General features: G+C 33.1%; 1 protein-coding gene across 7 annotated transcripts in view; it reads right to left on the bottom strand.

Annotated features, from left to right (window-relative positions):
• The window catches only part of LOC143258674 (myosin-IIIb-like), a 96812-nt gene that overhangs the window by 61003 nt on the left and 10514 nt on the right, over positions 1-25295 (bottom strand). Inside the window, exon 1 of one of the 7 annotated variants that reach the window (XM_076518052.1) lies at positions 21778-21960. The exons of the other annotated variants lie outside the window; for them this stretch is intronic. The gene's annotated coding sequence lies outside the window, so the exon portion shown is untranslated. Of the gene's footprint in view, positions 1-21777; positions 21961-25295 lie in introns of those variants that run through there. 7 annotated transcript variants of the gene reach the window in all.

Here is a 25295-nt window from a genome sequence, read left to right as displayed (position 1 = left end):
CTTAAAAGATTCAGTTGCAAATACACATTTGTTCTTTTATTTGTGATTTATTGTTAATTCTTTGAAAAAATTCTAATACTATTATTATGACTAACCTTGCAAATCAAGGTTTCCTTATTTTGGTTCTTTTTTCTTTTCCTGATTCATCATTATTAGTATTAATTTGATATGGTCTATTTTCCTTTCTTGGAATATTTCTATTTCTTTGATTTAGAAATTTAGTACTTTTTGCAAAGTCTTGACCAAACACTCCTTCATTATTGATTGATATTATGTTTTATATTTAGTAAACCTTTGATATTTTGTATACTTTGGATGATTTGAGTTTCCACAAATACCAATGTTATAGCTTTGGAAAATAAATATTGGATGATAACAACATACAGCTATTCCATCTTTTGGTTAAAACAGGTAATTTTAAAATCATATAGAAATATTTGAAGTAATATTAAAGAAAAGGTTCCAAGATGTCTTCAATCAGTATTTTATGGTGTATATAATGCACCTTTTTTCAAAAAAAGGAGTCTCCAAACCCCCCTGTGTCCTATACCCCAAAGGTCAAAAATCTTATGTGTCTACTACTTTTCAAGTATTCCAAAGAATAAGAAAAATTATGCTGATGTTGAACATAGAAATAAATGATAACTGTGGAAAATATTTTCTTTTCCCTGAAGATAACCTCGAAAACTGTGGTGTTTCTTATACAAAGGTGTGTCTTATACACTGAAAAATATGGTATATAATTCTTAATGGCTGCCTTTCTACAGTGTGGTTTACCAGAATATGCAGATATTTGAGTTGGTATTTTTTCTAAGGGCCTCAACTGCTTAAATGGTGCATTTTATTCAGACCATTCACAGTTTATATATATTTTGACAACTGTCTAAGTCAAAACTAAATATTTTGCTGAAATAATAAAACTGAAACTTCCTTACTTATAGTAGAAAACGACCAGTTTCAGAAGCATCAAGTATTCAGGTTTGATTCAATTTATTCAAAGAGAGCCCTTTTAGAGTTTACATGACACTCAAAAAACCTATAAAAGCAAAATGTGAAAAATATTTCACTTTCTCTATATCATCAATTTTGAACTCTAACTTGGTTTTTGTTCATTATACAAGCATTATATGTAGGCTAAAAAAATGGTAAAAATTAATCAGTGACTAAATAATTGCAACAACTGTATACTTCTATTATGCATGCAATATTTTGTATATAGATTTATACTTTTAGGGTAAATTTTACAATGAAAATTAAATACACATTTTCAATTACATTTAAATACACATGAAACTTACTTTAGATTGACTGACCTTATTTGATAATAACTAAAGAAATCTCATACCATTGCGATAACATATAATAATTTTTTGATTTATGTAAATTTTAAACGCACAGCAACAACTTTATGGCTTTGGATGAAGACTATACAGGTAAATAATTAAAATTTATATTTATATAAAATTAGGGAATAATTCTTATAAAATAAAATGATGAAAATTTAATGTTCCATATGATCCACTTTATGGATTTCATGTTGTTGTTCTTCATTAAAGTAAATTAAATATATGTATTTTTTGCAACATTCATCCTGTTTCAAATTATTATGTTTATGTTAATAAAGCTTTATAATTGGGTGTGAATGAAATTGAGTGGAGTAAGACTAAGTAATGCTATTCATTTTCCCTTTTAGAATGATAATTGCTTTGGGACAATATATGTTATTAAGATATGCAACTCAAGGAGAGTTTCAAAATATTAAGTTCACAAAATTACACTGAAATTGATAAAACAAACAAACAATAGAAAAGTGCAGTACTTTCAAAGTCTAGTTCAATAGGTCCATCATTTTTTAGTTATAAACTGAAACCAAAACTAACACATAATAGAAGCTAACTAAACCACAAGAAATAACCGTCTCAAATGAAAAATTTAACAGTATAAACTAATAAACCTTTATCAATATCATACTATATAATAAGTTCATGGATTATGTGTTTTAAATTACTATTGGTTTGTAAAAGTAGTTGATTGGAAGGTGCTAATATTACTGTCTTTACAAGGTAAGTGAAAAGTTGTCTCAGTAACTATAGGTCTATTAATCTTATATTAGTGATGGGAAATGTTTTGAAAGTGACAAATGATGCTTTGCAAAGTCATTTAACAAAGTTCAACATTTTATTACATACTCAGCACGGTTTCTCTAGGGGATATATCTTGTCATACTAATATTCTAACATTCTTTGAAAATGTTAACGCATATGTACATAAAAGTGTGGATTTGGTGCACCTAAATTTACAGGAAGTATTTGATAATGTGCAATATAAAAGACTTGTTAAAAACAATTCTATAGGTATGGGGGATAGATTAGCTCATAGGATATAAAACTGGTTAGTTGAAAGAAAGAGAGCTGTTATCAATGGTGTTCAGTTAAGTTGGATTTATGTTATAAGTTGGGAACCTCAGGGCTCATTATTAGGGCTGTTGATGTTTTTAATTTACATCAATGACATAAATGAAGGTATTGTCAATAGATTATTTAAATTTCCTGATTATATTAAAATATAGGGTGTTACACACTTTCAGGTGGATGCTGCTGCTATACAAGATTATTTGGCAAGTTGGATGGATAAATGGCAAATAGGATTTCAGGTCATTTAGACTTTTATTCGATGTTTTTGTAAAAATAGGTTATAATGTCATTAGTTAGACCACATTTAGTACTAATAAAGTACAATATTCAGTAGTTAGTTCCTTATTTTGGGAAAGACATTGAATTATTGTCAAATAAGTAGAGGTTAGATCTCTGAAATTGTTTTCTCTTGTAAAAAATGAGTTAGTGAAGATACGATTGAAGTGTTGAAAACTGTAAGAAAAATTGACCATCTGTTTTTTTTCTTTTTGTATTTAGTGGTGAGAATGACAAGGCAAGAGGACACAAATATAAATTTTGGCAGGGTAGGAATCATCTTCAACTAAAACAGCTTTATTTTCCTTCTAGGATAGTTTGTCTCAGATGTGGTAGATGCAATTAATTTAAGGGCATGTAAGGAGGGTCTTAATAAATACTTGAATGATAATGGCTGATTTTGAATATTTTAATTTTGTTTTAAAGTGTAGTACAACCTATTGGATGATCTAAATGGGCCAATAGGTCTCTTGTCCTTAAGTTGTATGCATGTAAGCAATCATTATTCTTTTAACTTCAGCAAAGGAAATGCTGATGGCTGTAATTTGTCATTATAATTAAAATTAAAGAATACAGAAGTGCCCTCATACTCCTTTACATCTTTTGGGAGTTGCTCCTATTTACATCAATATGTTTTGAGTAGCATTGGTAGACAATAAATAAAGAAAAACTAATTTTTTTTGGCCTAAAATATGCATATATATCAATACATTACTACTACTATTATGTGAATATGATATGTGATGAATTACACCCAACTTTTTAGAAAATATATACATCTTCTTTTCCAATAACTACATCTTTTTTTATATAATATAGCAATGGACTGTAAGTATAAATAGAGAAAGTAAAACAAAACCACCTACATTTTTGTACAATGAAAAGTGACCATTGACTACAGAACAAAATTTCATTAATTGTACTCAATGTTTCTTTTCTATAACTTCTTCAGGAGCAACCTAGAATACTCACTGGGTTAAACTTACCAACTTTTTGTGGTAAGTTTTGTGTTCTCAAAATAGCTGGTATTGGTATTAAAATTTCAACTGAAATAAAGTACAAAACAACGTTTGGACCTATCACAAAAGAAATCATGAAGATCAAATAAATTTGTAATTTCAATGAAAGCAAACTTGAAGGACTGGCAGACCTACAACATATGTTTGAACTGACAGTTACTCAGTTTTATCTCTAATTCATTCAAAAGTGCTTCACAGAAAATTAAAAATAAAATGGTGATTTTTCACTAGTTGTAAACAGGATGACACACACAACATTGTAACTTGGACTATTCCATACATCGGCGACAGACGTAAAAAGATCTTTACAATCAGCCCCCCCCCTTCAGGGGCACAGCTGTATGTCTGCAGAATTATAATGATAAAAAACTGGATTTCGATACCTATGGTGGGTAGAGCACAGATAGCTCTTTATGCAGTTTTAAGCTTAATTACAAACAATAATAACAACATCCTTTGAATGAGTTGTAGAAAATATAAAGTTACCATTAGTAGGGCTTGTGCAAAAATCGGACAAACCCTTAGACAAATATTAAAACATTCAACACTGTACATACCAAATTACAATAGAGATAATGTTTATATATGTAAAAACGGCTCGTTTGAGTTGAGAAATTTTTGTATGTAGAGGGAGGAGCAAACAACGTTTAGACCTTCTTTGGTCATCATAAGGTTCGCTCCTCTACGTACAAAATTTTCTAAACCCAAACGATCCGTTTTTACATACACATTTTTCTCTACAAGTGGGTTTTCTCGACATCACTGATTAGAGATAATGCTTGCAAGGAAAAGAAACATTCACTAATGACACGATACAACAAGTTTTATAATCGAGAAACTTCTCGTGCATCAGAGATTTGTAGGACACGTAGAGGCAAGGTACAAGTGCATCAAAATCAGCAGCTGTAACAATGGTTTTAAATTTTAAGGCAGTTAGATGTCAGTCTACCAAATTTTTCTTCCACTTCAGCCAGATTCCAGTATTCGCCTTTAGGCCATGAAAGCACTTAAGGTCTGGATTCAATTTTATACATTTTGCTGCTTTTCACGTCTATAAATATAAGGAAACCTTATTTATTTCTAATATTAAGCTACAAAATAATTGTGCCGCAAGACGGGCATTATAATCGTAGATCTTATGTTCCTTCTTTAGTAAACTTCACTTTTCAAATAAAATTTTTATATTTTATTATAATTTCTTTCAATTTATTTTATGCTCTGTGTCTCTTCATGTCAATATATAAATTATTGTCACTACAACTTTAGGTTACACATCTAAACTTGTGTCATTAGACAATGAGGATACTTTATATATTTTGTTATTTAATATTAATAGTATCATGAGATACGAATTGTAAACCTTGCAGTTTAAGTACTGAAGTTCTAGAAATAATCAATGAATCCAATTTGTTTCTTTGTTTTTAAGCACAAAACTACACAATGAGCACACCACACGCATCGATATAATCTTATTCTTATATCCATTAACTCCCCTCTTCCCACTAAGAAAAAAGAAAGTACAACACTGGTAACATTTTTTCTTACTTTTGGCCAAAAATACTTGTAAATCCAAAACTTTTTCCAAAAAAGTATAAAAAAGCGTTTTCCTTCTGATACTGAATTGTCTGCAGAAGTATCACTTGTGCTCGGTTATGTACATAAAATTACATTTAAAACATATTTTTGAAGCAGAAGAATATATCATAGTAAACAACTAGAATTACATTTAAACAAAATTTTGAAGTACAGAAAAACACTACATTTCTGTTAAAGTCGTTAGCTAATTAATAATTCTCTCAGATTTAGTATTGTGGATAGAAACTAAAATTATGTAGCATGTAACAAGTGAAAACAGTCGTTTTTGTTTCTTCGTTTCAGCTTTATATTTCATTTAATATTTGTATAGTATATCTTTAGTGTGTTATTAATTGAATACATGTTGGAAATATCAGGTTTCCCGCTTTTCAATTTGGCCAGGTCCGGCATGGCCAGGTAGATTAAGGCGTTCGACTTGTAATCTGAGGGTGACGGGTTCAAATCCCCATCGCACCAAATATGCTCGCCCTTTCAGCCGTGGAGGCGTTATAATGTGACGGTCAATCCCACTATTCGTTGGTGAAAGAGTAGCCCAAGAGCTGGTGATGGTTAGTGATGACTAGCTGCATTCCCTCTTGTCTTACATTGCTAAATTAGGGACGGCTAGCGCAGATAGCCCTTGAGTAGCTTTGCGCGAAATTCAAAAGCAAACAAACCAGGTACAAGTCGGGAAAAGCAGGAAAATGTATAAAATTGAATCCAGACCTCAAGTGCTTTCATGGCCTTAAGGCGAATTCTGGAACCTGGCGTTAATGTATGAACTTATGGCTCACATTCCCTCGCTTCGCTCGATCAATTTAATTTCCCCCCTATACCTCTAGAACTGGTAGTTACTTATCATCAGTGAACTGTAATTTATTCCTCTGATAATAAAATAGATCCTTGTCCAACTTGGTTGCTAAAATTGGTTATTTCATTCCTTGCACATTAGAAGAATTCTTAGTGTAACTTAGTTATTAAAAATGTATAAGTTAACTCATACGTAATTATTCCTTTTATACGAGAGTTTCTAATCAAACCCAACTATTACAATCGTTTAAGTTACCTCACCTGAAATAATTCTTTTCACACTAGAATAACCCTCAATCTTTTAGTCATTCCTTTTGCACTAAAATGTTCGTAGTGTAACGTAGTTATTAAGATTGGTTAAGCTACATATGTAATTATTAATTCAATAATAAAGGGTTTCTAATCCAGCCCAACTATTAAAATTGTTTAAATCACTTCACTTGTAATCATTTCTCTCATACTAGAATAGTTTTTAGTCTAACGTAAACATTAAAATTGTTTAAGTTACCTCATTTTTAATCATTCCTTCACATTAGAAGAATTCCTAGTTTAACCCAACTACTTTTAAGACACGTTGGTAAGTACTCACACAACTTTACTCTTACGGTAAAACCTGTCTAAGGCTTCCGAGACGAGTAAAATTTCCGGCTTAGACATGCATTTCCTTAATTATATGTAATTTTTTAAGAGGAACGTTATACAGTAAAATCTGTCTAAGAATGAAACTGCATAGGGCGGAAACATATACAAGCCGGAAATATCAAAATTTTGCAGCATTATCTTAAGATTTCTCTTATAAAAGGCCCTCTATAGGGCGGAACCTGTGTAACGCGGACGGAAAACTATCTTTCACCTACGTTATCTATCAGCAAGTGGAAGAATTAGAACCTGAGTAAGGCGGAAAAATGCTTTTCATTAAATATTAATTTCTCATTCAATTAATAATTTCTTTAAACATCAATAAATGTTGTACATGGAGGTAGAAAACCTAAATGAACATTTGAAAGTTGAACTTTTAGGTGACAAGTTGCATTATCTAGGAAAAGTACAATACTTCTATTTTCTTGTTCCATTCTTTTGTTTAATTTGTTAAAACATTCCTCCAACATAGCACTTGTCATCCACGTTTCATTATTCGCTTTCCATTTCACAAGAAGTTGATTATTTCTTAAATTTTTGAAACAGCGCCGATTTTTACTTTTATCTGTTACCCATGTAAATTTTCCCTAAATTTTAAAATTAGGGATGATATGAATTTATTTTTCGTGAGAATTATTTAAAGACTAGAATTTTGCACTTAAAAGACAAATATATTTCTACAAATCATGAAACTAATTTAACTGAAAAAATAATGACGGCAGAAAAAAGAACAGAATATATTTAACCAATACTTACTGTAACAAAATGTCTGAGAAGTTATTAATATATAAAAAATTATTAATTAAATAAGAAATTAATATTTAATTAAAAGCATTTTTTCCGCCTTACTCAGGTTCTAATTCTTCCACTTGCTGATAGATAACGTAGGTGAAAGATAGTTTTCCGTCCGCGTTACACAGGTTCCGCCCTATAGAGGGCCTTTTATAAGAGAAATCTTAAGATAATGCTGCAAAATTTTGATATTTCCGGCTTGTACAGGTTCCCTCCTTTATATATGCAGTTTCCGGATTAGACAGATTTTACACTATTATTTTTTCACCATCAGTCAACTTCACCAACCGTTATTGACTTCACTTCGGGGTTGGCGTTACAGGTATAACGTTACTTATTCGGAGCCTTTTTTTTGGCCCATATAACACAAAAGATGAAGGTTATTAGTATCAGGTATACACCCAATCATGTCTGTCAATAAAACCTTCACGCGAAGTAGTTGATAAAGTTTCCTAATTTTATTCCCGAGAATCTTTCTCTTTAGACAATCAGTTTTATTATGTTTATTTTATAATCGTCTGCAACAGTCATCGTCGTTTACAAAGCCCGAGACATTTCATATCTTCCTTAACGTCTTAGATTATCGTTAAGCCAGCGTACCTCACAGCTTGTGAATGTGTACATATTGATTTTTTGTGTCAACTCCTTACATATAGATATATTTATTACGTACTAATATTTAAAATATTCCGCAAATAACAACGTAGATATTTACTACTTTCTTGTTTTTAACACCATTTATAATAATTAGTTTCTCACATGGTCTAAAAACATTGACATGTCTAATAAAAGCAGTTACAGTCATGTGAAAAAGTTAGGACTCCCTATGAAAGCCTGTGTATTTTTGTAACATTTTTGGATAAATAGATATTTAATCTCAATTTTAACAATACTGAGAGATTATAGGAATATAACTAAACAATTAAAATTGAAGAAAAGACTTTTCAAGATTGTTTAGTTATATTCCTATAATCTCTCAGTATTGTTAAAATTGAGATTAAATATCTTTATATCCAAAAATATTACAAAAATACACAGGCTTTTATAGGGTATCCTAACTTTTTCACATCACTGTATATTCCATGTTTGATATAATCATTATACGTAAATATCTTGAATTAGCTACTAAAGTACAGTTAGTTAATACATAAAGACTTAACCTCGAGTCGTAAGACTATATTTGGAATTATAGTGTAAAAAGAAAGATTTAAAGAGGCAAAATATTAATAATTATTTAGGCAATAATTATTTAATAATTATTAAACAATTATTAAAATTGTTTAAGTTGCCTCATTTGTAATAACTATATGGGGAAAAAAGTTGTTCTATTTTGACAGTTGTATTTGGACAGCATTTTTTAGCACAAATTTGATTTTTCGTGTTATCTGTGCAACACTCTGACGTCAAGTCGAGGACGAAATCTCCGACTTTTGAATGCAGTATTTTACCTCCAATGTTTATGCTACTTTATGGTAGTATCAAAGAAATAATAATAAATGCATTATAATAATATAATTAAATCCATAATTATTATACGCTATAATAATGATAGAGATTACCCTTGAACTTGCTTCTTTGACATTTGAACTCCTCGGGTCGCGGGTTTGAATCTCAATCACACCAAACATGCTGCTCTTTCAGACATGGGGACGTTATAACGTGATAGCTAATCCCATTATTCGTTGGTAAAAGAGTAGCCCAAGAGTTGGCGGTGGGTGATGATGATTAGTTGCTAAATTAGGGACACCTCGGCTAGGGCAAATAGCCCTCGTGTAGCTTTGCGCGAAATTCAAAAAAAAAAAACTTCCAATTTTAGGGTTAAAGGAAAAACGTCAAGTTATGGAAACATTATCTGACGTTTTTTATTTTTACTTTTTGTGCACTTCAAATTCATCTCAGAAAATATGTTCCATAAGTTAAGAAACAGAACAACACTGCAGTTTCAAGTTCGCATACTACCACAACAAAAACAATAGTGCGATGAACGTGTACACTACCTAATTGCAGGAATTGTTTGACAAATATGTGAATCGTATAATATTCTAATTGTAATAGTTGAGAAAGGTATTTACAATTTACAGCAATTAACCCGTCTGCTCACCGCCCATAGGATGCTGCTTGAGAGTTACATAACTATTACATAGTATGCTAACACCTGAAGGTTACATAATTGATACGTAAATAAGCACCAGATTGCGCGGCTTTATTAGGGAAGAGTTGTCACCATAGTTCCACCAAGTGGCTCCAGAGGATTATGTAGATCATGATGTTTGAACTTAAAGTAACAATCAGTCTTAAAATTAGTATTTTATCTAATTCATATAACGTTGTGTTTACAATTATCAGTACTGAAAACTTTTAAAATCACGATTACAGTTTCATCTTATAAGCAAAAAAGTTATATCCGTTATTTTAATTTTATCAACTTTGTAGTTTTCGCTTCTATATTATCTACCGCTTACAAAGGCAGATGGTACTACTGAAGCTCTATAGACGGACGGTTTTACTAAGATTCTATAGATGGATGGCCTTACTTAGGTTCCAGAGACAGATAGTGTTAATATACTTCAGTATCATGAGATACAGATTTCAATTTCATGTTTATGATTTTAATTTATAGATTCATTTGTATTACATGTATTTAAAAGAGATCGATAGTCTTATTAGGAGAGCAGTATTACTATATTTTCGTTGTATAGCTTTAAAAATCTACCTCTCCCGCACTTTGTATTTCCAACAATTGGAGTTTATCGAGCCTGTCAGTAATTGTGCAGTTGTAGTCTCAGGCAAATTTGTCAAATGGGATGTGTCAGCAACAGAATTGGAAAAGTGACCTTTATCTCCAGTAAACATTCGTATTTCAAAATGGTAAGAATAATAATTACCAAGCCTAAATACAAGGTTTCAAATCAGCAAGAAACAACTTCTACACAGAGATTTGTGAACATATTTACAGATTAATAAGAATTGTAATAGTTAAATGTCACTATTTACGTATATACTTTAAACTTTAGTGAAACAATTTATAAAGCTAAACATGAAATTATTGCATGTTATTTAGGGATTTATGGTAATTAAATTTTATACATTATATTGATTATAGAAACAAATTATTTCTATAAGTGTTCAGACTTTCAGACTTCAGTACATTAAATGCATACTAAATTGATACTTGAAAACATAATTGGCTGCACTAACTTTCTTGTACAATATTTTTAAAAAAACGATACATTACATATGACAAAATCTTTCAATACAGATAATTGTAAAAGCATGTAAAGAAAATTCCTTTCCATGCTTTATCATTTGCCTTATTCAGATAATATTTAAATTAAGATTGTATGTATGACAAAAATTAACATATGTAACTGTTATTTATTATAGTTGTCTGGTTAGAATAATGGTTTTACTTGTAACTTTTTCGTACGTGTTATTAAATCTGGACTACAATGCTTTGACGTAATCACATGTTGAGACACAATGAGACACTCTTCGCTGTGCTCGTCATGAACTATTTATTTATAGAAACGCCATAGTCCCTCAGTAACACAATCCACACAGTGATATCCTCCTCCTTTGTAAAACATAAGTAAGACAGTTAAATTCATAAATTAAAACAACAAACACAAGCTGAGACATGTTAAAATCTTTATGACAATACTATGAATGTATATCAACGCTGACCACTTATAGAACCTTAGTAAGACCATCCGCCTGTAGAACTGTTGTAACACCGTTCTCCTATTTAAAATGTACAGAATATAAGAGTAAAAACTATAAAGTTGATGAGGTTAAAATAGCAAATTCAGTGTTTTCGTTTATAAAGCAAAACTTTAATTGTGATAAAAACATCTTGTTTGAATATCTTCTAACTTCTATCAAGTCTTCAGGTTTTACTATTTTGCAGTGCTACTAATATATTGGTTCATATGAAGAACATTTACTGGTGAGAATCCACATTTGCTTTCCAAGATTTGGACAGCTGGTTGTCGAGCGTATAAAATAGAACGTTTTCTTTTTGTACTGCTATTAATGAAATAGCTTTATAGTTTTGCTTCGTCTGCAATTAGTTAAGGCAGCCTATAAACAGTTCAACGCTCGAGCCTAGATAAGATTAAACCTTAACTTTTAAAATCACTCAATGAAACATTTTTTTGCATGAGTATCAGTCAGAGTGTTTCGGTCGCTAACTGTGCATCTACCTACCTGTGCTGGTTTTAGTATATCCAATTAAAACACTCGGAAGTCAGTAGGCAAAACACCTCTTAGTGAGTTACAGGCACATTATCAGTTTGAAAACTTAGTTTTTATCATTGAAAGTTTCATACTAAATAGCATTTTAAGTAAAAAAAATAAATGCAAGTTATCCTCAATGCAAAATTTTCAAATTTCATACTTTCTTTTACGAGTTTCTCCAAAACGGTGTTAGGTGATAGTGGCATATATCTATGAAAATAATGCCATTCACACACTAGCAAAGTTAAAACCAAATATGAAATAGGACCTTGCTAATTGTATCAGAACATTTTATTTATTTTGTAACGGCAGGAAGTTCATGCGGAAAACTTCAAATGACCCACTTAGATAAGTTAGGTATGCCCAATTTCTAAATTAAATACGATTGGTCTGTGTATCAATCAATCATGAAAGTATAATAAATCTGTTACCCCACTCTCATGTGTATGTATGCATTGTGATACTGGATGCGATGATATACGAAAAGAAAAGGTACAATACATTGAATTTTAATATAGTACATAGGCTTCCGTATCCAACAAAACGAATAATTACAAACGTTATATGTATATAATCTGATGATTGTACACCACAAGTTCATTGACCTAATTTAGAACTTGAGATTTCTATCCATTTGTTTCTGTGCTTTTATATATCAGTAATTAGTGAATTTCTATCTGGTTATCTTTTAACTATATTTTTATATATTTTGAAATATATGTCGATAAGGGAAGGAAAGTCATAAAAGATAATTATTTTCTAAGCAAACATCATAAAAGCCAGAAAAATATGCTTGTAATTTTAACATTTATTTTAATAATAAAATAAAACGCGAACGCAATAACAAAAAGCATTTATTAGATGTTTTGGAATCGTCAAAATTCCGTCATCAGCAACATAAGGTTATTAAACAAACAAACAATATTTGTAAATATAAAAGAAACATTAATACAAGCATAATTAAATATTTTGAATATACAAATAAAATAAGATAAATTGGAAATTTTATTTCTTCTGTGTGTATATACTTCTGTTGTAATTACAAATATTGTAAATGATGATGAAATTTTGGCGATTTAGAAACGTCTGATAAAGGTTTCTTATTATTAGGTTCGTGTTTTATCATTAAGCTATGTTTTGCAAAATATAAGTTTATTACTAATATTTATTTTAATTTTTACGGTGTAGAAAGACGATGCGTTCGTAGCTTTATATATATATATAATGCAACACATAACTGATGATAAAAAATCATAAAAGCGTGTGAACTGGAAGCCATAAAATGTATTTTTAGCAATATCAAAATCTATAAATTACTTTTTTCAGTAATCGATGGCCACAATTATTATCGTTTTCTTTTACTTTACAATAAAAACTTGGAAACAAATTTCGAAAGAAACTGTAATAAATACATCGCAAAACATAAAAACATCTAACTACCTCAAACGCAATCTCAGAAAGTTTGGGATATTTTCACAATTTATATTGATTAATATATTCCTACTAGATAATTGGTTGTTTTGTAATGAGTGCGACTTTTGTATTTTGTTTAAATTATTTTTCCGCCAAATGTTTTAACAACGAAGAAAAAAATCTTAAATCAAACTAAACTAAGTTTTTGTAGTTTTTAATTGATAATTTTATTTCAATATTCCTTCACGAATGAATATGAAAATCTTCTAAAAATTGGTTGGTGATGACTAGTTGCTTACCCTCTGGTCTTTTACTACAAAATTAGGAACGGCTAATGCAAACAACCCTCGTATAGCTTTTCGCCAAATTCAAAACAAACCAACTCAAACTGAACATCGACCAGATCTTATTTTAATTTCGACTCGTAATCCGAGTGTAGCGGGTTCGAATCCCCGTCGCACCAAACATACTCGCCCTTTCAGCCGTGGGAGCGTTATAACGTGACGGTCAATCCCACTATTCGTTGGTAAAAAAGTAGCCTAAGAGCTGGTGATGGTTAGTGATGACTAGCTGCTTCCCTCTTGTCTTACATTGCTAAATTAGGGATGGCTAGCGCAGATAGCTCTCGTATAGCTTTGCGCGAAATTCAAAACAAACCAAACAAAATATTGTTTTAATATTTTTTTCATCGTGAATTTCTTTACAGCAAAGATAGTCTACCTTTCTAGCCTCAAGAATGAAACATTCAATGAAAGTAACCACGAATTCTAAGAGGATTAGTAAAAGTTTAACTACACAGTAAAAAGAAAATGTTAACATGAATTCTTTAGATATCAAGATTACTAAAAAGAAATTCAAACGACGACTGTAATTTGCAAATATATTTACCCTCTTTCATTCAATAAATAGTTCTTTGTTTAGGAAGCACGCATGTATGTTAACATTTATTTTCATTTTAATTATCCCCATATCAGACTCAAAATGTCCTCTGGGGAATACTAGAACTGCTAGTAGCCAGCAAGGGAAGGCATGGAATGCCAGAAAACTCTGTAAAGGTGGCATTAAAGAATATATAAATTGGAAAAGACCTGGCAATGAATAAATATGATTGGAAGAGAGCAGCACACGTAAAGGATGTCACCTCTGCTAAAGGGAAAAGCCGAAGAAGTGCCACAGAAAAATGTTTGTTTGTTTTTGAATTTCGCGCTAAGCTACTCGAGGGCTATCTGCGCTAGCCGTCCCTAATTTAGCAGTGTGAGACTAGAGGAAAGGTAGCTAGTCATTACCGCCCATCTCCAACTTTTGGGCTACTCTTTTACCAACGAATAGTGGGATTGACCGTCACTTTATAACGTCCCCACGGCTGAAAGAGCAAGCATGTTTAGTGCAGACGGGATTCGAACCCACGACCCTCAGATTACGAGTCGAACACCTTAACTCACCTGGCCATACCGGCCCCGCCACAGAAAATAATCGATTAATCAAAATTACGATTATGGTGGGTAACGCCACGAAACGAAAAAAACAAACTAATTACAGTAGATGTTTCCATTATGAATTTTCATAATCATTTTATATTATCACTTCAAGGTTGTTCACTTCAATAGATTAACATCAAACCTCACAAAAAGAATTACCTAAACTAAATTAATGCTTCCGATTGTTACAACTACTTAAATCTAATAGGAATTAGTGGAATGTATTAGATTACTAAGCTCAGCGATTTACAGCTTATCAAATTCCACTAATTAAACAATTCTGTAATAAAAACCACCTGCCAATCGTTTACCAGATTGGGGGGGGGGATTCACTCATTTGTAAGGAAAAATCGAACCTCGGTGAAAAATGGAGTGAAACGTGGAGAAAAGGAAAATAAATAGGGGCTAATGCTATAAATTGAGAGAAGTTTTCATTTCATTTCCAGTGATCTCCTTTGAAATGTCACATAGTGTTTTCATGAACTTTTAAAATATTACGTCTGCCGGTAATGGGCATCTTCATTAAACGTGCCATTTTTCATTAAGTTCCATCATAAGATAGTTCCCTCTCTTTCTAAAATTAAACACAATTCTAGTATAATGAACATAAAAGATGATACGTAATGTGCAATTTTGTATGGCTTGTGATTCACGAAAATAATTTCCTTAAAAATCTGTACCGCGCGTCTTGCAGTGTTATTATTAAAACAGTGCTAATACAAATCGTCATGAAACAGCAAACCGTCAGTGATCTAAGCAAAACAGCTGTTTCAATCTAATACAGTTAGTCCTTCCTGGCTCTGGCATAGTATTATTGGTTAACTTTGAAACTAATTCTTAATTATAATCATATAAAGAATTTTTCTCCTTCAGCAGTGGTCAGCTTTGATTTCGAAAAGTATCTCAAGCACACAGCTGCTACGTACTTATTCCTTACAAGACTGCCATTGAAACAACGAAAGGAAATTCCAAGGCTATGCTGGTAAAGATGGCTCACAAATGCCCAGCTAGTGTATTAGAAGAACTTGCCACGCTGCGCCCAAAAGAAGCCCTGTCACAAATAAAAAAGGCCCATTATATGTCTTGCATAGCAATTCCAAGCCACATGTAGAGACATAAAGCATACTCAGAAAGAACAGTCCTTTCTTCCATAGATACACCTTATAGAAACTCGAATACAAATAATCCATATCACTTCAGGTATCGATTTTAATTTCTAAAAAGTTGTTTAATTTTTGGAATTTCTCACTGTTGTACCATTTAGTACGTGCAAGAACAGAAGTCAAACGTATAAAATGAATAATTAAATCTTAATCTTCAGGTGTAAATAAAATAAATATGTGAGTGTGTGAGTGTTTGGAATTACACACAAAGCTACACAATGGTCTATTTGTGCTCTGCCCACCACGGGTATCGAAAACCGGTTTCTAGCTGTTTGAGTTCTCAGAGTACCGCCATGCTACTGGGGGTGATTAAATATGTATTGCTTAAAAATAATTACTTCACATGTAAGACATCAGATATATTCTTACAATTATTACTCTGAGAGTATCCGTACATTTTTTACATGAAAACGACAAAAATAAAGTATATTTGATCTTCATTATAAGAAGAAAGTAAGGAATAATTTACTGAAAATAAATCAAAATTAATCGAACTCTATAGCACAGTTATATACAAAATAAAAATTCACCATTCCCACCAAATATTTACACTTATAGGTTGTATTTGTGTGCCAAACAAACGAGTTTGCTAGACTAAGGATAAACTCCCCATTTGTATGTGGAACTCGAAACCATGGGTTAAAAACTGAATGAAATGTGGGGAAGAAGAAATCAAATAAGGGCTAACACTAAAGACGGAGGGGATGGTTCATTTCCTATATAGTGACCTCCTTTCAAATTTCTCATAGTGTGCTCTCGACCTTTCACAATATTAAGAGGCCTGGCGTGGCCAGGTGGTTAGAGCACTCGACTCGCACTCTGAGGGTGGTGGGATCGAAACCCCGTCACATCAAACATGCTCGCCCTTTCAGCTGTGGGGGCGTTATTACGTGTCGGTCAATCCTACAATTAGTCGGTAAAACAGAAGCTCAAGAGTTAGCGGTGGGTGGTGATGAGAAGCTGCGTTCCCTCTAGAATTAAACTTAGGGACGAATAGCGCAGATAGTCCTTGTGTAGCTTTATAATTTATCAAATGTAAGTAGACTAGTTAATAATATATATGCAACTCCTCCTCGCCGGTACAGGAAATTAGTAAATGTAGGTGGGGGGTTGGCGTAGCATCTGGTAAAGAAAGAGTAGTCATAGTTGGAAGATTCAACCAAAGCTGTAAATGCTTTCTGTCTGTGTTATAATAGTTCTTAAGCGAGTAACAAAGACGAGTGTATAACTCACTGTTCTAAAGCAGTTCATATTAGAGTAAAACATTAAACTATATGGTTTCGTAGATTATTTTGTGCCACCTTTTAAAAGTTTGTGAGTTAAGCCTACAGAGAGGACTCGAATTCTCCGTTTTCCAAGTAATTATGAATACCAGTTAAGTTACGGAAAACTGTTGGAGACGCAGGTGAATGAATGATCCATTTTAATCACTTTGAGATTCCAACGTCTATAGGTAACAACACAAACTTTTTTTAATTGATGGAATTTTTTAATATTTTGTAATATTTTAAAGGTCAAGTTGTTGAATAAGACCTTGTTAGTTTAAAGCTTTTTTATTAGATAAGTATAAACTAGTGGTTAACATGCTCGAGCCTCCCGCTAGTACAGCGATAAGTCTACGGCTTTACAACGCTAAAATCAGGGGTTCGATTCCCCTCAGTGGGCTCAGCAGATAGCTCGCTGTGGCTTTGCTATAAGAAAACAAACACGCTGGAATTGTAAATCAGAAAAACACATGGTTCGTGCTCCTTGCCGTGAACTTGTACTTTGCATTTTGGAGTCGTGGGTGCACTTAAGTAGTAACGGTATAATCTAATATTATGTCAAACGAGAGAGGAACAAGAGTTGACGGTAGACGTTGTTGACTAGTTGCTTTCAACGCGCAAATTTTTCAATATAAAAAAAAAAGACGTTGAACTATATATAAATTAAATATCAAGTTTCAAATTTTACAGTAACACGATATTTCTTTTAAATGTATTAAAGGTACTTCGATTTGTTGCTTGCTTTTGTTTTAGGTTACTTGCTCTATCCACCGCGAAAAATCAAACCCCGGATTATAGCGCTGGGAGTCCGTAAATTTACTGCTGTCCCACCGGGGACAGGCATTCCGAGTTAGTTATTACATATCTTGTTATTATTAATTCAGTATATTGTGGCTCATATTTTATGAGCATACCTAGATAGCTTTTCTTTTACTCGCTTAATGACTGGTTAAAAAGTAACACAATACGTGCGTATGTGTACGTGTTTCGGGTGTTCGCGCCTAGCAACCAAAGAAGTGAAACTGCTGTGCCCGTCCTTAATTTTAAACTGATATAATGGAGAGAAAACAGGCAGTAAACATGATCAATTAGTAGGCCTCTCTAATCAAAAAGCGGGATTTGATCGTTACTCTTATAATGCACCTACAGGCCCAACTGGAGCGCAATTTTGTAGTAACAGGACGTAAATATAGTTTGGCACGTTAACTCTAGACCACACCTAGTCAAATAAGCAAAGTTAAAGGTAGAAAAATATAACATGGGCAAAATAAAAACTATACATGATTTATTACATCGTATAGAGACAAGATAATTTCAAAACCGGTTGGACACTTCTACCTAATGACCTCATACAGAGATTTCAGTTTGATTAATATCAAATGATTTTTTTACACCATTTCTTCATAGTGGAAAAGTTTACAGATACATAATAAGCTCCAATCGTTTACTGTATTTACTTTCTCAACACAGAATCTTTTTATTTACACAATTAATGAATATGTGATTCACATGACAGTACCTACTTTTCGATACAAGTAAAAATGCCATTTTTTGTCTGATTATATGTATTCTTATATTTTATTTAACATTAATAAAAATATATAACACGTTTCCTTTGTGTTCATGTTTCACCACCAACTGTTGTTGAAGTTTTAATTTAATTCAGTGACGAACTGTGACAAATAATGGAGGTGGGAGGACAAAAGTAACCTAAATCGTGTGACTTTCTATATGGACGGTCCCTTACAAACTACTTCAAAATTTTGAATAGTCGGCAACTCTAGTAAAGCTTGACATGCGTATGTTAATGATACCCTTGTTCATCTTTCTTAAGCACTCGAGTTTTTTTTCAATCATTATGTACCTAATTTTACATAAGAACATAAGAATATTGTAAGATTCAAATTTAATACACGTTCCGAAACAAGCAGAGTAAACAAAAAGTAAGAACAACAACAAACACTACGACTCAATATTATCACGGGCAAAGTTTGTATTGAAAATAAATTTTACAATGAGTTGGAAGTCTTTCCTTGTCGCTTACTTATACAAACGAACTTCACATCGATGTTGCTCCGCATATTATTAAAGAAAAGTAACATTATTAATTTATCACATTGACTTGGCGCCTGTCACTGCCATTAAATAAGAGATGACTTTAATGCTTTAATCAAAAAGTTACTTTTCGAATTGAAAGGGGGGGTAAAATTGTACGCGACCGGGATGCGAACCCGCGACCCTCAAATTATGAGTAGCACGCCTTAACACGCTTGGCCATGCCGGGCCTTCTGCATTAAGACGGTTGAAGACGTGGTTGAGGTTAACTATGTCTCAGTGCTGCCTCAACCATGTGGCAGTTTGTCACACTCACAAAGATAAGGTCGACAAGATAAAGAAGAGATTATGAAAGAATTCATAAACAGATCATCACAAAGGAGGTCTACGTTTGGGAACATGTAGACTAGAGGATTAAATGAATCTTACTTCAATGAAAAGTATGAATAATTTAATTATTTTTATCAAACAACATGAACAGTTTTTCAGTAGATATAAACTTATCAAGGGTTATTACTGATTTTATTAATATTTGAAAACGTAATTCATGCAATGAAAGTTATTAGTAACCTTGTCAAGTATAATGGCCATCTTTTATACTGTACAGTGTGCAGGAATAAATTCATGTGGCAGTTAATTTGTGACACATTTGTCTTTATTCTATTAGCATTTTGAAAACTGTTCACAACACCACACTTATACAAATCTACATGGAAACCTTGAAGTATTGTGGCAACAAGATTACTCTGTGACTGCATGTTTACAGCTTTCAGGTTCATGTAATCAGAGATTACCAATTTGCAAACTGAACAGACCACATCAGTGGTTGCAAAAATCATCTCCCCCCTCCATCGGGTGTAAAAAATCTACGCCCCTATTTAAAACTAGTTAGATTTGTGAAATTATTTTAAGCACTGGTATAGGGAACCACGGATCTGATAGGGATATTCCTTTCGGGCAGTTTTACAAGTTCGTAGTAGCTTGATTTATTTTATATTTCGCGCAAAGCTACATGAGGGCTATCTGCGCTAACTTTCACTAATTTAACAGTATCAGACTAGAGGTAAAGCAGCTTGTTATCATCACCCATCGCCACCTATTGAGTACTGTTTTGCCAATGAATAGTGGGTTTGACTGTCACATTTTTATGCCTCCACAGTTGAAAGGGCGAGCATGTTTGGTGTGACGGGGATTCGAATCCGTGACTCTCAGTCGATCGCCCTAACCACCTGGCTATGCCAGGCCATTCCGCCTGGAATTCATTAAGTAAGCTTTAGCTGTGGCTTAACAAAGATTTAACATAGTTGTTAAAGGTTTTGTTGGGACCTGAGTTTAGGATGGTAAAGCTGTTAGAATCAAGGAAGCCGTTTATTTTATCGCGATATTCTTGTTTTTCAAGTACAACAGTGATAACTGGGTTACTGTTCTGTTTATTAAATTATCATTTTTAATTTCATATTTTATTACTTCAATCAGCTTTGACTCTTTTATCTCCATTTTTAGCCTATCGGTCTCGGAAGAATGTTGAATCATTTTAGGAAATATATAATATTTGTTACTGAGTCAGATTCAACATTAAATACTACCTCTATATCTATTGTAAAAAATTTAACGTCTTTACATTTAATCTAGAATTTTTTTTGAGAGTCTAGTTATTTCATCTATTGTTTAACAATATGTATATATACTTCATTTTTTAATGACCATGGTTTTCCCTCAATTTTGTAATTAGAGAGTTTTTCCAGCTACTGACGGTTTCAAGTATCAATTATATATGATATACATATATTGTAAATCCCGCAATTTCATAGAATAATCGGCCAACATCTTACCAAATGCGATACTCCTTAACAAGGTTGGATTATTGGCCCCAGATTTTTCAACTTATAGAGGCCCCTCGATACAGAACCTCTACGTGTAATACATTTATAGTTATGGCTTGAGGCTCTCTAATGAGTATGAGGCCCTCGGCTTCAGCCCAGTAATTCTATGCTTTAATCCGAGGTTGTTCCTCAAATGCATAGATTTAAATATCACAATGCAAACATCTCGAGTAGTACTTCTACGATGTAGAATGTTTCGTTCCGTTATCCTGTTTACTAATGAGTTTAGTCTTTTTTTTTCCGTGTTCGTTAAGGAAACCAGTAACTATAATTATATAATATGCTTTATGAGGTGTCTTCGTTCAAAGGAATGTGTTGCATTTCACTCTTTGAGCAACTTATCAACCTATCCATATTTTCTTAAACTTATTTGTTTGGTTGCAAAATTTAATTTATAATTATACTCAGAACTTAGTTATACATATATAATACAAGTCATACTCGTAATTAAAACAAGGTGCACAGAAAATTACATCAAATATTCATACTTGAATTAAAATTATGAATTATTTTTAAACGTTTGGCTAACAAATAGCTGATTCATTTACAAATTATTCTAAAAACCTGGAAGGTATGAGTCAGTTACTTGATGCTTAATGGATAAGCAGAATGAAGTAGTTATATTACTATTAACAGTACATTTAAAGATCGCGATAATTGCTAGCGCTTGTTTCACGTTACTAATACCAGCAGTAACACGAGTATCATCTTATAAACTACACGTGGACTATAAATTTTAGCAAAAGTTATAAAACTTACCTCAGGTAGAAAAGCGCTGGGGTAACAGAAAGTTGGTGATGATTGCAAACTTTCAGACGTTTTGTATATGGCATACTTAGGTAACTACTTTTTGAGTCATGGAAAGCACAAGACAGAACATAACCTAGTCAATAAATAAGCTACTATTCTCTGTACGAGTACCAGTCACAGCTGGCTTCACCGCTGCAAATGAGAGATCTCGCTGATAAACACATATGTAACGAGAACGCACGAGAAGAAGACCTGTGTATGTGTGACACACATATATATATACATATACAAATACAATTTTACCGTGTGCTTTCAATATAGTATATTGATATCTAGGTAACTTCACATTTTCTTTCGAAAGTTATGAGAGTCTTGAGAACATAAAACTGTAGGAGGTTGCATAAAGAAATAAAATGACTAAAACTACTATTTTTCTTTTCGATCGGTTAATTCAAGAGACTAAAAAGGCTATTTAAATATCCACTGGTAAAAAGACAGGCCAGCAGATTTTTATTGCCAAAATATTTCAAAATTTATTCTTTGATGTACAAGTTGAATTAAAGTATTATCTTAAAAGTTTTTGGTTTTTTTCAAATACACTGTAAATTTCTCTTCTTATATATGCTTGTATTTTTGTACAATAGTAAATGGCGACGTATGACGTGAGTGATTTGTACAGTCAGTAAAAAAAATTAATCTTTATCAAGGCAACAATATATCATTTTTGTAACTTCAAACCTGTAAGTTTTATTGGTTCATTTTTAGTATTTTAACAATACTTCATAGATGTCGTTAGGTGCTGGTGCATTGAGTCCCATTGGCTCGAATTCCAAGTAGGTATCTTGAAAAACCAGAAAATAAAACCACGATCGACATCGGGGCGAAATCCGTAAATTCATGTCCCTGTGTGTATACAGGAACGATTCTAGACTAATTACTATAGTTTTGATTAATCAGAATATTATTTATAAGGACTTTATACGGTATCATATTTTCAAAACTTTTGTTTGTTTGTTTAGAAATTTCGCACAAAGCTACTCGAGGGCTATCTGTGCTAGCCGTCCCTAATTTAGCAGTGTAAGACTAGAGGGAAGGCAGCTAGTCATCACCACCCACCGCCAACTCTTGGGCTACTCCTTACCAACGAATAGTGGGATTGACCGTCACATTATACACCCCCACGGCTGGGAGGGTGAGCATGTTTAGCGCGACGCGGGCGCGAACCCGCGACCCTCGGATTACGATTTTCAAAACTATTTGAATTTTTTTTTTTTTTAGCAAAAGTAAGTTTATTAGTTTCATCTTCATCAACCTAATGTAAACAATAGCTACTAAAAATATCCAGTAGCTACTGTTTGTTTGTTTGTTGCTTAAACACCAAACTACACAAACTAGGCAATCTGTGCTCTTCCTACCACGCGTATCAAAACTCGGTTTCTGACTTTATAGGTCCACAGCCATGCCGCTGTGTCACTAGAAGGTCCGGTAACTATTTTTGTTTCGTTGTTTAAAATTAAGCACAAAGCTATACGATGAACTGTATGTGCACTGCCCACCACGGGTATCGAAACCGGGTTTCTAGAGGTGTGAGTCCGCAGCTACACCGCTGTGCCAATGGGGGGCCCACTAACTGTTAGTCGCAGTGTTGGCAAAGGTGTATTTGTTTAAAGAAATGCGAAAACTGAAATATTACATAATCTACAATATTCTTCTACAATTGTTTGGCTCGGCATGGCCAAATGGTTAAGGCACTCGACTCGTAATCCGAGGGTCGCGAGTTCGAATCTCCGTCACAACAAACATGCTCGGCCTTTTAGCCGTGGGAGCGTTATAATGTGATGGTCAATCCCACTATTCGTTTGTAAAAGAATAGCTCAAGAGTTAGCGGTGGGTGGTGATGACTGGCTGTCTTCTCTCTAGTCTTACACTGCTAAATTAGGAACGGCTAGGGCAGACTCCTTCCTGTAGCTTCGCGCGAAATTCAAACCAAACCACAATTGTTTCACACTGCCGTTTTGACACCGTCACCAGACAACATACTTAAAATCTACAAAATGTACATTAGACCAACAATAGAATATCCATCACCTGCCTGGATTAATACAGCACCCACACATGTACAGAAACTTCAACGTATACAAAATTCAGTACTAACTTCAGCATATAAAGTACCACGTAGCACCTCAACCACATTCATGCACAAGTATGCAAACATAGACACAATATCTGAAAGACTCTTGCATAATTCTCTAAAATATGTCAATAAGAATTGGAATAAAAATGACTTAATGTGTGATCTCGACAGATATCACGTACATGATGTAAATAGTCCTAAATACCTCTCCCCCTTTAACATATATTTAAGAAATGTAACACAAGCTGGCCACTATGCACTAGACACTTAGTCCTTGTTTCTTTTTTTATTATTATTATTATTACTTTCTTTTGTGTGTGTGTGTGTGTTACTACAAGTAGTAGTAGCATTCTCTCTATGAAGAAAAAGGAGAAATATACAAAAAGAAAAATATATATATATATATAAATAAAAAATGAAGAAAAAAAACACAAGAGAAATAATAAAAGGGAAAAGGCCCGGCATGGCCAAGCGCGTAAGGCGCGCGACTCGTAATCCGAGGGTCGCGGGTTCGCGCCCACGTCGCGCTAAAACATGCTCGCCCTCCCAGCCGTGGGGGCGTTATAATGTGACGGTCAATCCCACTATTCGTTGGTAAAAGAGTAGCACAAGAGTTGGCGGTGGGTGGTGATGACTAGCTGCCTTCCCTCTAGTCTTACACTGCTAAATTAGGGACGGCTAGCACAGATAGCTCTCGAGTAGCTTTGTGCGAAATTCCAAAAAAACAAACAAAAGGGTGAAAAAAAAAAACAAAAAACTTCTTGTTCGTCCATGCATGGACTGTGCCCTGAAATGGGCCTGAGTATGATGTTATACTTTTACTCTGGCCCAAAGCTTAAAAAAAACAAAAAAACCTAAAGACAGACGCTATAATCGTTCGGGAGGGAGGAAGAGGTCAAATGTACCTGACCCTCCTGGGTATTTAACAACAATACCCAAATACCGACACAGTGAAACCTGGAATTGCCGTTTTGACTTGAAGAAAAAACAAAAACAAAACAGGATGAAAAGCATGCTGATTAAAGAAAATATGTTTACAATGAGTCATTCACGGTAGTTGCATAAGTAGCTAAGTGCTTATTTTTAACAAGCAGTTAAGCGCACTCGACCTATTTGAACAACAGCAGAAACATTTTCTATTGGAATTTCAGTGATGCCATATTATATCATATAAATTCCATTGTCACTTTTCATGTTGTTATCAGCAAGAATTTGTGTGTAAAAGTAAATAAAAGTGTAAAATAACCATACTACCTGATAATACTGTGACGTTTGTGTCAGGAGTGTGTGTCATTTTGTAACATTTTTGGCAAACGTCAAGAAAATTTACTGATATAGGAATCGCTGCGTATAATAAACTTATAACATTTAAATCACCTGTTTTTAAGATATT

The sequence above is a fragment of the Tachypleus tridentatus genome, chromosome 8, assembly GCF_004210375.1.
Source record: "Tachypleus tridentatus isolate NWPU-2018 chromosome 8, ASM421037v1, whole genome shotgun sequence".
In the NCBI taxonomy this organism is placed as follows: domain Eukaryota; kingdom Metazoa; phylum Arthropoda; class Merostomata; order Xiphosura; family Limulidae; genus Tachypleus; species Tachypleus tridentatus.
Note: the sequence above shows the minus strand (reverse complement) of the source record. Positions and strands in the feature narration are given on the sequence as shown.